The sequence below is a fragment of the Somniosus microcephalus genome, chromosome 5 (genome assembly GCF_052327205.1).
Source record: "Somniosus microcephalus isolate GS21.2 chromosome 5, FLI_Smic_1.0, whole genome shotgun sequence".
Lineage (NCBI taxonomy): Eukaryota > Metazoa > Chordata > Chondrichthyes > Squaliformes > Somniosidae > Somniosus > Somniosus microcephalus.
The window spans coordinates 145,361,128-145,373,886 of NC_140991.1; the positions used below are offsets into that span (position 1 = coordinate 145,361,128).

At 41.4% G+C, this 12,759-nt stretch overlaps 1 protein-coding gene across 5 annotated transcripts in view; it reads right to left on the reverse strand.

Moving 5' to 3' along the window:
• The window catches only part of dync1i1a (dynein cytoplasmic 1 intermediate chain 1a), a 281,234-nt gene that overhangs the window by 227,014 nt on the left and 41,461 nt on the right, over positions 1-12,759 (reverse strand). The window lies entirely within an intron of this gene.

Sequence of the window (12,759 nt, forward strand, 5' to 3'; positions counted from 1 at the left end):
CCTGCTGGAAAAATAATGGCAAGTTAACGACAAACGGTGTTATTAATGTGCAGATTGGCCAACATATTCAGGGGATTAAGAGATACACCGTGAGTTCCAAATCTCCAGAACTTGGTCGATTTACGCCACTCCGCCACTTGCTTTGCACAAACAGCATCTCGCCTTTAGCCTATTATTTTTAAGAACTTGCTGGATTTGTACATTAATTGCCCATTAAACTTACCACAGAAAGTTAAGTCTGGTAATTAACAGCGCATGCGCTGAAAACCGGCATTTCCGATCTGTCAAAAATGCTCTCGACAGATCGGACGCCTGCCCCGGAGAAGGGCCTCTTGCGGGTGGAGAGTTCCGTTTCTGCAGAACCTCCGCCCGCAGAAAACCCTTAGAAATCTTATGCCTGGTAGAAGCAGGTGTAAGGGCTGCTTTTACCAGCATAAGATTTGAAAAAAGTAAAAACAAAATTTTGCACTCATTTATCATTTAAAAAATACATTAAAAAAGTTACGTTTATTTTTAGCCCCGTAAAAAACTAATTATTTTTTTCAAAAAATTCAATTTCTGTTTAAAATATTTAATTTATTGTAATTTCAACTCATTTTTAAAATGTGACTTTTTTTAAAACTTATTTAATGTTTTACCATGTTTTTGGGGTGATCTCCATTCATATATTTGACAGGTCTATCTGTCAAGTGTATGAAGGGAGATTCCCTTCTCCTATTGGCTCCCCATAGCCCACATGATCCCAGGGACGCTTGCGAACCGCATGCGCCTCTGGGATACCTGGGCCCTGCACATTTCGAGCAGAAGTGTCCGGACCTCGAGAGCCCTCAGGTAAATCTGTAGACTTTTTCCAGATCGGAGGCCTGTGCAGTCAAGAAGCCTCCGATCGGAAAATACAGCCCTTCATGTCTTGTCGATTACACAACAATCTATACAAATGGAACAAAAGCAGTTTTTTTTCGCATCAACAGTACAAAGTAAACGAACCATTTTGATCTTTAAGTAAATACACTAATTAATAAAAATGTGGAATTATCTAAATCAACTGTGTAATCGAAGAGATAGACAATATGGCAATCAAAGCACAAATTAATTAATATAAAAATCAAAATAAAATTACAGGACTAAAAAAATGTTTACTTTATGAAGTGAGGCAATATCAAAGAAGATCTTGCCTAACCACGAACATTTTTGCACGCCACTCACTACCATTCACACAGACAGATGAACTTCAGTTTGTGCTCCGGAACTAGCAGCCAAGCTGTTCCAGCACAGCTACAACACTGGCATTTATCCGACAATGTGGAAAACTGCCCAGATATGTCCTGTCCACAAAAGCAGGACAAATCCAACCCAGCCAATTACCACCCCATCAGTCTACTCTCAATCATCGGCAAAGTGATGGAAGGTGTCATCGACAGTGCCATCAAGCGGCACTTACTCACCAATAACCTGCTCACTGATGCCCAGTTTGGGTTCCGCCAAGACCACTCGGCTCCCGACCTCATTACAGCCTTGGTCCAAACATGGACAAAGGAGCTGAATTCCAGAGGTGAGGCGAGAGTGACTGCCCTTGACATCAAGGTAGCATTTGACCGAGTGTGGCATCAAGGTGCCCTAGTAAAACTGAAGTCAATGGGAATCAGGGGGAAAACGCTCCACTGGCTGGAGTAATACCTAGCACAAAGGAGGGTGGTTGTGGTGATTGAAGGTCAATCATCGCAGCCCCTGGACATTGCTGCAGGAGTTCCTCAGGGCAGTGTCGTAGGCCCAACCATCTTCAGCTGCTTCATCAATGACATTCCCTCCACCATAAGGTCAGAAATGGGGATGTTCGCTGATGACTGCACAGCGTTTAGCTCCATTCACAACTCCTCAGATAATAAAGCAGTCCATGCCCGCATGCAACAAGACTTGGACGACGTTCAGGCTTGGGCTGATAAGTGCCAGGTAACATTTGCACTACAGAAGTGCCAGGCAATGACTATCTCCAACAAGCGAGAGTCTAACCACCTCCCCTTGACTTTCAATGGTATTACCATCACCAAATCCCCAACCATCAACATCCTGCGGGTCACCATTAACCAGAAACCTAACTGGACCAGCCACATAAACACTGTGGCAACAAGAGCAGGTCAGAGGCTAGGTATTCTGTGGCAAGTATCTCACCTCCTGACTCCTCAAAGCCTTACCATCATCTACAAGGCACAAGTAAGCAGTGTGATGGAATACTCTCCACTTGCCTGGATGAGTGCAGCTCCAACAACACTCAAGAAGCTTGACACCATCCAAGACAAAGCAGCCCGCTTGACTGGCACCCCATCCATCACCTTAAACATTCACTCCCTCCACCACTGGCGTACCATGGCTACAGTGTGTGCCATCTACAAGATGCACTGCAGCAACTCGCCAAGGCTTCTTCAGCAGCACCTCCCAAACCCGCCACCTCTTCCACCTAAAAGGACAAGGGCAACAGATGCATGGGAACACTACCACCTCCAAGTTACACACCATCCTGACTTAGACGTATATCGCTGATCCTTCATCATCGCTGGGTCAAAATCCTGGAACTCCGTACATAACAGTACTGTGGGAGTACCTTCACCACATGGACTGCAGCGGTTCAAGGCGGCGGCTCACCACCACCTTCTCAAGGGCAACTAGGGATGGGCAATAAATGCTGGCCTTGCTAGCAACGCCCAGATCCCATAAGCAAATTATTTTTAAAAATTCCAGAATACATTGGACTCTTTTGATTAACCCAGGTTAGTAGTTTCAAATTAAATATTCATTGCAATACAAGAAAGAAAGAAAAATAATAAAATGAATTTGCACCTATATAGCACCTCAGGACATCCCAAAGCGCTGTACAGCCAATGAGTTACATTTGCGGTGCAGTCACTATTGTTATGTAGGCAAATGGCAGCAAATTTGCTTACACCAAAGTTCCACAAACAGTAATTGAGATGAATAACCAGATAATCTGTTTTGATTGTTGTTGGTTTAAGTAGGAATGTTGGCTAGGACACAGAGAAAATTCCCTATTCTTTTTCAAATAGTGCCATGGGATCCTTTATATTATTTTGAGTAGGCAGACGGGTTCTCGCTTTAATGGCCCAGAACTTCGGGTCTCCACGGGCGAGTACGCACGGTGTATTCACCTGTAGGCCCAATGGAAGTGCCGGTTTCCTGCATGCACTGCGCATGCGCGGGAAACCGGCACTTCCATTCCCCTGAAAGAAGGGGTTCAGAGTTCGAACGCGCGCGCAGGAGAGGCTGCGCGTGCGCATCGAACTTACGTTTTTTTTGCAGGTTTTCCCGGGAGGGTAAGTCTCCGGAAGTTAGACATATAAAAAGCAGTCGCAAGGCCTGCTTTTTACAAGGTAAGCGGTGAATTAATTAAAATTAAAACATTTTTTCCACAGGTTTATTATTTTTATAAATACTTTAAAGGTAAGTTTATTTTTAGACCCGTTAGAAAATAAAATTATTTTTTTCAAAAATGTAAATTATTGTTTAAAAAAGTTATTTCATGTAATTTATAGTTTATTTAAAAAAGTGATTTAAAAAAAATTTATTTGAAGATTTAGTAATGATTTGGGGCCCGTAGTATTTGACAGCCCTTCCTGTCAAACTTATGAATGAAGCATTCCCTGCTCCGATTGGCTCTCCATGGCCCACGTGATCTCAGGGGACGCAGCGAACTAACTGCGCCCCTGGGATACGCAAGCACTGCGCGCCGGCAGTTGGAGCAGGCCCAGGATCGGAATTCCACGCGGGCCCACAGCTCAACGGCCGGCGCGCTAGGTAAGTGCAGGTTGGGGGCTTACACCCGCGGGAAGCCCTCGACCCGAATTTCTGGGCCAATATCTCATTGAAAAGATGGCATCTCCTACAGTGCAGTACTCCCTCAATTCTGTGTTGAATTGTCAGACTAGATTATGTGCTAGTGTATAAAATGGTATTAAAACAATTTGATATCCCTATAGAATAGGCTGCAATGGCCATCATACAATTTACAGATAACCAGGATTAAATAATGTACTTGGATTGTGGATTTTTTCTTATTACAGGAGAAATGGGCTTAATGGACTGATTGGGCTCATAACAGTTGGTAGACAGCAGAGAGTTAGAATTTAACCTTCCAGGCTGTTGACCAGCGGAGTGTGCTGGCCGCCTAGCCAATCCCTTTGGCGTGAGGCCCAGCCATTTTGAGGCCTGGGCCTCTAACATACTGCCTGCCGTCACAATATCGGGTAGCTCAGTCGCCATTCTGGCCAGCAAGGGGGAGGGAGGGAGGAAAAAAGAACCCAGGACTGCAGCAGCCCACATTAATCCTATGGAGCACTCCTGCTCCTCCTGGCCCCACAAAATAATTTTAGACTTGCCTTTTTTGGGGCTTATTCCTCTTGACCATCAGGCTTTACTGAGCGGTGTGTCCACAGTGCACGCTCCGCCTGACAGGCCCTCAACGTTCATAAATTAACAAGGCTCCCACCAGATTCAGGAAGTTGCTTGGCTCGCCTAGTGCAAGGCCAGAGTTAAAATGGTGGCGAAGTGGGAACAGGTCGACAAGTTGAACAGCTCGATTTTCACTCCACTATCTCCCTGTTTCCCCCCAGGTAGAGGTGTTAAAAAATCGTACCCTAGATCTCTATAAAATTCAACAAGTAATCACCGAGTCTTGGCCCTTTCCAGAGTTAACTGTCCTTTACATAGGTATTGCTGCTTCAAAAGCATGTAGCAAGCTTTTAGTAGCATTTCTATATACAAAATGCAAATTACATTAGCTGCAACACCCGATCATTTGTACCACTAGATCCCTCCCTCTACACAAATAAATGACAGAAGTTGACAATAATTAGCACGGCCTATAAAATCACATTGCAAAAACGTGTGTTTTAGTATTTACCTCATCTGCCTCAGTGCAAACTTTACCAGCTGCCAAAATGACAATTATTAAAGACATATTTCCCCACAGGATGATGTACCTGGGCATAAAGACAGGCGGCATGGGAAATGGGGGAAAATATAACAGTGGAGCAGTAGACGGTGTTTTTCCTGAGGTTAAAGTTCAAGCATAAAGTTGGGCAGGTTACATGTAGCTTTGTTCTGTATCTGACCAGTGAGTAATTCATGAGAATGCTGTATAGCAAAGTGGCGGGGGGAAAAAGTTCCTTTGTTCAACATTGGCGCACTCGTCTCAATGGCTAAAAAAGTTAAAAAGGTTATAAAAAGAACCATATTACAATTTTTTTTGTCTGATATACACATGCAGTATACATATCCAACAAACCAAACAACACAATTACAACTTTGTTCTATGTCTTGTAGTTGGATAAATACTGGTTTTAATAAATTCTCAATTTGTTTTCCATTTGTACTATGGGTACGCAAACTTTGGAACTTTGCCCATGAGAAAAAATGTAAGAAAATAATTCAGTGTAGGCTCACCATTGATGCAGGTGATGTGTTGTGTAGTTACAAGACAACATTGAAGAATATATCAAGTACCATTGTTGTCAGGTTATATCTATAGGCATAGTTGTAATTGGTTTGGTCTCCTCTCAAGAACATTCATTGATGCGAACATGGTTGCTATGGGAACATTTAATGTTTAGTGAATGATTTTCTGCAGCATATGGATGAAGGGAAAACATTTGCTTTCACTTCAAACATTGAGATGCCCACAGAATGAAGTATGGCTGTTCTGTGAAAATCATTCATGACAGGCATTATCTCATGGGCCGAACAGCACACCGCCTCAAGGCTTCCTTGATCAATCAGAAGCAGGTAGATTTGATAAAGGGCAGATGTTCACTTAGTAAGATCCAAAGTGTTTAATTTAATGGAACCAATGTAATCAAACTGGAGATCAAAATCCTCTATAGGGGAACATTTAGCTTTGTAGAAGACCTTACAAAATGTTTAGAATTCTGCTTGGATGCCCTTTGGAATAAAATAAATCAACCAACTGAAGAGCCTAGGTCTGAGATGCTGCTTCTACATTCTGAAGCTGGTGTGCCAAGAAACTCTCTGCTTTCCTTTAAATTTCAAAATATTTGTGGCTGACCTGGTAAAGGAAAAATTCCATCTACACAGCACGAACTAGCTTAATTTCATCACAGCATTGGCAAAATTAGAATAGATTAAATTTAAGTGTATTCATCTTTGATGCTTGTAGTGAACTATGATGAAAGCAGGAAGGTTTTCTATCAGTACTCCTAAGTAAATAACCAAGCATAATTGGCTTATTTGCCAGTACAGTATATACACAGCAAGAAACGCAGGAATTTGGGAAAGAAACAGAAATTTTCACAGGAACTCCTGCTGAAATATCAATCGACATGTACAAAAAATTACATCGGTTTACTATTTTGCATGTGCAGAAACAAAAATCAACTGCTCTAGCGGTGTCCAGAATATGCTCGGGGATCAGCTCCAATGTGTTAAATATAATTAACGATTGAACGGTATAAAGGTTTATTAGGAGCGCAAAGACAATTGAGGCACTTGAAATTAATGAGAAACTAGCTAGTTGGATTCAACATGGACTGAACAGAATGCAGGTGTCAACACACTGAAAAAGCTCCAGCTAAACTAAAGTGGCTGGTAGGTATCACCTGGCTACTGGGTCCCCTGCTGTACACATTAATAAATGATATGCAGGAGGGCACTTACTTAGAGTTAGATTTACTGATGCCACCAAGCTATGTAGCTCGGTGCTCAGTATGAGAGTTAGATCATGTTCAAAGAGATCGAGGCGCATTTAGTGCCAGAGAATGGCAGGTAAATTTTAATAATGATAAATACGGTCAGCAAATACTGTAAATAAACAATAACTTAGTTATTTTCAACTTTGGTGCTCCTGGCGCAGATCATCAGTCAGGAACACATCAGTAAATTGCACAGCCCCAGCCTGGGATTTTCTGTTCATTAATTTCAATGGACAAAAAAATGTCATGGGCTGAAAGTGCACAATTCCCCAATCTGCAATCCTAGGGGTGGGATTGGGTGCCAGGAATGCCAAAGTGTACATCTTTTCTATAGACCTTAAAGTTTACAAGATAGAGCCACACAACAGTATAATTATATAAATACATTTATAGCAAACAGGCAATCAGATAACAAGGGGACCTCTGAAGGCCTCCAAAAGGGACATTAAGCGATCAAGAATGTTTGCAATGACTTCTTTGCATCAGTGTTTATAGAGGAAACCTAGACAATCTTCCTCCTATTGGGGTGGAATTTCTTGTGCAAATGATAAGGATCTTTGTTTTCTTCTCCATTCCTCTCCTGCTCTTCTCCACTCCATTCTTTTCTCCAACCCTCCACCCACACACTATATTCCATTCCCTCTGATCTTCGCTATTCCCTCTTTTTCTCAGTCTACATTCTCATTGTTCTCGCCTCCGCTCCCCCTCCGTTCTTGTCGCCATCACCTGGTTTTCTGTTCCGTTTCCCCTTCTGTCTCCTCTGATCCACTTCCCATCTCTCTCTCTCCCCCCCCTCTCCCCACCTTTCCCCTTTCTCTTCACTACTCCATTGCCCCTCTACTCCAATTCCTCATTTTCTCTTCAGTCCCCCTCCTGCTCTCTTTTACATTCCCCCTCTCTTTCATGGTTCTCTTCTCAGCCTGTCTCTTGTATGCACAGAAATTACATTTTTAATATATTACTGTTGATCTCCCATGACATTGCACAATTGGAATCAAGACCAAGGTCATTTTTTAGGCCAAGCAGGGTTAGAAGGTAGAGAGATAAGTGAACCAAAGCAGGGGAGGGGAGAAAGAGAGCGAGATGAGAGGTACTGGGTGTGAGAGTGAATGAATGAGAGTGCAAGAGTGAGAGCAAGTGAGCAGTCAAGGGGTGAGGAAGGAAGGGACGAGACGAGACGAGTTGGGGTAAGGAGAGGCCGGACTGTGAATATTGCCTTGCTGGGGATGGGATGGCAGGTAAGATTTTTGCTGTAAGCTGTTAGGGAAAGGTTTTTTTGCCATTTAGCAAGGGACATGCGTGGTAGATGAATTCGCTTCAGTGCTTGGGGCGTTGGGGGGGGGGGGGCGTTGGGGGGGGGGCGCGCGGCGGGGGGCGGGGAGACAGCAGAGTCTCTCCATACAGTGTGGGAGTTTTTTCACTTAGGGTTTAGTTCCCTCCCATTTAGCAAGGGTGGCTTGTTGTGGAGGTTTAGAATAGCAAAAAGGTTTCCCAACTTTAATGTTAACGGCTTGTTGAAGGGTGGCTTCTTGCTTGCCGAGCAGTTGCTTGCGATTCCGCTGATCAGTGTTAGGAAGTGGATTCTCCATCGCCACCCTAAGAAATTGCTTTTGGAAGTCCAAATGGCAGTTCCATCAGCAAGCAAGGAGATCACCGAGTCATCTTTTTTCAGCCTGTATTCAGCCACATGTCATTTATATCGTTTTGATAAATACTTTTGAGTCAAGTACTTTTGCTAATTTCCATTTGAAGTGCTCTACGTTTTCATATATTTACAATGACATTTTTGAATATAATTTCTTTAAAAACCTTTTTCCCTCATCTGTGATTCCAAAAGAGCGGTACTTATTTTTGTTTTAGGAGGTCCTGTCATTTAATGTTATGCTCACAGTACCACTTACTGGTGCAATACCTTTCCAATGTTGTAACCACCCACTGGGTTTATTAGCTAAATGTATAAACATTAACACTTAATCTACATCATAATGGGAGTTAGAAACTTAAATTAGTCAATAGAGCAAGCGAAAGCGAGAGAACATGAATGAGAATTTCTCCTATCTGCCACCAGTCTAAGCAACTTGGTAGTCCATTCACTTGGATAGGGACCCATCATGAATGAAAGTAAGTAATAAAAAATGTACATGTGCCATTCTGTTGAAACATGCAATTGCTCATTATTTTTATCCATATGTAATATTCATCAGATGTTGATCTAGCTGTTTCAATAAGATAAAAAAAGGAATTTGTTTTAATTATTTGGGCTGTATATAAACTTAAAAAATGATGCATTTTACCTTTTGAAACTTTCATATTAATCTCAGATAAACATACTTAATGGTATTATAAAATCTGGATTTTAAAATCTCTATATAAATTGCACTTAAGTTAAGAGAACAAAAACCCATGTCTAAAAATGCAGCTTTACGAAGTAATTGTAGACTTTCCATATGAAAATTTCATATTGTGCAAAATAAGTAGCACATGTAAACATACTAAGGACCATCTACTTCCCTGAAAATCTATTATTCTATTGGTTATATAGTTTTATTAACACATAATACAACATCTGTACAGTTTTGTTTGATATTGAACTATGAATGCTTTGGATGTCTTAATTATAACTCAACATAGGATCATTTGCCACGTGCAGGATCATTTGCCACATGCATGATCCTTTTAACAAGAGTTGTGGGTCATCCACTCAGTACCATTGTCATGTTGTTCCTGACTACCCTTCAGGCAGATACCAGATGGTTCAAATTACTCCAGTGAAACTTCAAAAGGGCCCATCAACTGCACTGCCAATGAAAGTAATCTTTACTGGGACTGAATTCTTCAAACCTCAACAGCACTAAGACAACAGCCCTTTGTGAACCATCAGACCCAAGTTAGCCAAGAAATATTAACTTAATCATAGATTAACTGCATCCCCAAGGGATATGGTTATATTACATCAATACAACAGATATTAAAGCATTAAACTATTGTTTCTTCCATGGAAGATCTTTTACCATTAAATATGAAAGCAGATTGATGTGGGCTACAGGTGATCATAATTCAAAGAAAACTGTACACAATATTTGATGAAAAGAATAAAAAATAAATTATTTGTTTTATCCAGTGTTTTACAAGATGGATCTAGTAAATACAAAAAAAACAGCCAGGTAAAGTACTTACAGAATAAAATAGGTCAATGGTATATCTTGGTAGTGTTGTATTGCCTTTTGCAAGTCTCTGCACCAATAGTCAATCACAGTCAGTCAGTTAGTCACAAGAGTGTCACATGACCCCATAATAGAAACAATGGGGCATGGAATGGAGCTCAGAAGAGGGAAGGTGAATTGACAGATCAGATATAACTATTTTACAGAGAGGAAGATGAATGTTCAGAATGGACTGAAGGAGGTTGATGACACAAGTAATAGCAAGAAGGACTAAAAACAGAAAATGTGGTAAATACTCAGCAGGTTAGGCAACATCTGTGCAGAAAGAAACAAGAGTTAACATTTCAGGTTGATGACCTTCCATCAGAACTGCAAATCTCTCTCCACAGATGCTGCCTGACCTGCTGAGTGTTTCCAGCATTTTCTGTTTTTATTTCAGATTTCCAGCATCCGCAGTATTTTGCTTTTGTAATAGTAAGAAGGAGTTAGACAGCCCTTCAAAAAGAAAATCAATTGAACTCTTGGGGCCAACTAGATGAACCAGACAGGTTTTTTCTGGTCGTATACTTCCTTATTTTGACTGCTCAAATTCCTTTACCCAAAATGGCAACAGAAGAATTTAATTATGTAACCACGTGGAAAAATTAACGCCTAGATTGTCAGTCTCTCAGATCAGAGTGCTCCAACAATGTAAAAGTAATCACTTTTTTTTTAAATCAGAAAAATTGAATATACAAAGTATGTGGCATAAGCAGCAAATTATGCAAGCTACTGGCCAAACTTTACAATGCTTATACACCACTAACCAGGCCCACTCTTTTGCTGACCACTGCAAAGAGTAGGACACAAGGTACCTACTCTTAATATCAAAGCAGATGGGAAAACTAATAAAAGTGCAGTGCAATTCTATCTTTTACTCAATTACATCAAAAACCTCCAACCAATTGCCCCAATCTATGGGGCAAATTTATTCTGATTTGTCACCCATTCTCCCTTCCTGCCTGTCTCACTTGTGGTTTACACAAGCTCCTCTCACTTAGGATATTTTCAAATGATTCTTCTACTATCTGGTTTTCTAAAACTTTTTTTTCTCTCCCAAATCATTCAATACAGTTGTTCACACAAATGAACCTCAGGCACCAAGCAAAGCTAGATCACCAATATTATTGTGCACTACATTTCCTTTCAACAGTTCCCCAAACAGAGCAAGAATATTTGGAAATCCAAGATTGTTTTTCTTAAATGTAATAATAAACCAACCTTTCCCAGTGTTTATTTTGTGCATACATTTTTATTTATTACCGACAGTTCTCTCATGTGAGAAGGAGGTTATACTGTTTTAGAACAAAGGGGATACTATGGAAAGTAACATAGAATGCATTATCAGGACCACATATTTATAATGACTGCACAAGTCACATTCTATTTTTTTGACATGGTATCCAGTGATTTGGGAATCAAATTCTATCAAAGCCAGTTACCCAGCACTGAGCCGCGAATAGTCTTAATTTTATAAGCTGCTTATACTAAATTTAATGATTGTGTGCCGGTAAACAGAGATTGACTGGTTTTCACAGGCCTTGGGCAGGTTAACAGTGCCACCTGTCACTGGGAGTCACAACTCAGGAGCTGAGAGAACCAGAGGTATGTAAGAAGTCACACAACACCAGGTTATAGTCCAACAGCTTTATTTGAAATCACAAGCTTTCGGAGCACTGCTCCTTCGTCAGGTGAAGTGGAGAAATGCATAAAGACACAGCTTATATAGTCAGAGAATCATGTCAGATGTTTACAGGTAATGTTTCCAACTGCCATTTATCATATTGGAAACATTACCTGTAAACATCTGACATGATTCTCTGACTATATAAGCTGCGTCTTTATGCATTTCTCCACTTCACCTGACGAAGGAGCAGCGCTCCGAAAGCTTGTGATTTCAAATAAAGCTGTTGGACTATAACCTGGTGTTGTGTGACTTCTTACATTTGTCCACCCCAGTCCAACTCCAGCATCTCCACACCATGGCAACCAGAGGTATGAATGAGTTTCATGGAATAAATGAGGGGTGGAGTATAAGAAATAGGTTAGGAATAGGAAATTTAACCCTAATAAGGCATGACAAAGTGTAATGCAAAAAGCACAATCGGAAGGCACTATATGTAGGATTTAATGGGACTGATATTCCTTACCCAGCACTCCTGCCCCTATTTCCAGGTTCAAATGCTTTGCATAAGAGTGGGTTTACACCAGCTGTGTGATGTCCTGCCACTGAGTGTATTCCCATTCTGGAAAGTTCTTGTGTTGCTACTTTCGTGGCTGGCTGCTTGATTTCAGCAGTGGCTCGATTAATCATTGGCTTTCTCAGTGTCTACTAGAATCATTCCAATTGTAATTCTAATGTCTGACATGATTGCTGGAAGAATCAGGGCACCTTTGCGGAGAAGAGGACTGAAACATCACTGGAAGAAATTCAGCAGGAGAAGTGCTATTTTCTAGCTATGGTCAAGGAATATAATATTTGGGCAGTAAAATATGGCAGGAGGTGGCCAACAGAATGAAATGCCAGCTGCACTGTTCAGAGGGTATGATTTCAGGGCCAGATGAAAATCAAGGACTTCACCAGGAAGGGCAAGGTAATTGGGTGCATTGTGCCCGGGACAACCTGCTGACATTCCCTCTATGACAACCACCTGTATAATCCACGTCTCGTCTTCATCATAGTCCTCATGGAGTGCGCCTTCACGCACGGGAAGTCAAATTCCATGCACACACGGTCACCATCTAGCCGCACTTCTACTTCAGCTGTTTGCAACTGGAGAGCGGTGGTCAACTACAATCCACACTTGAGGAGCGAGCCCCTATAGATTTGGAACTTGCAG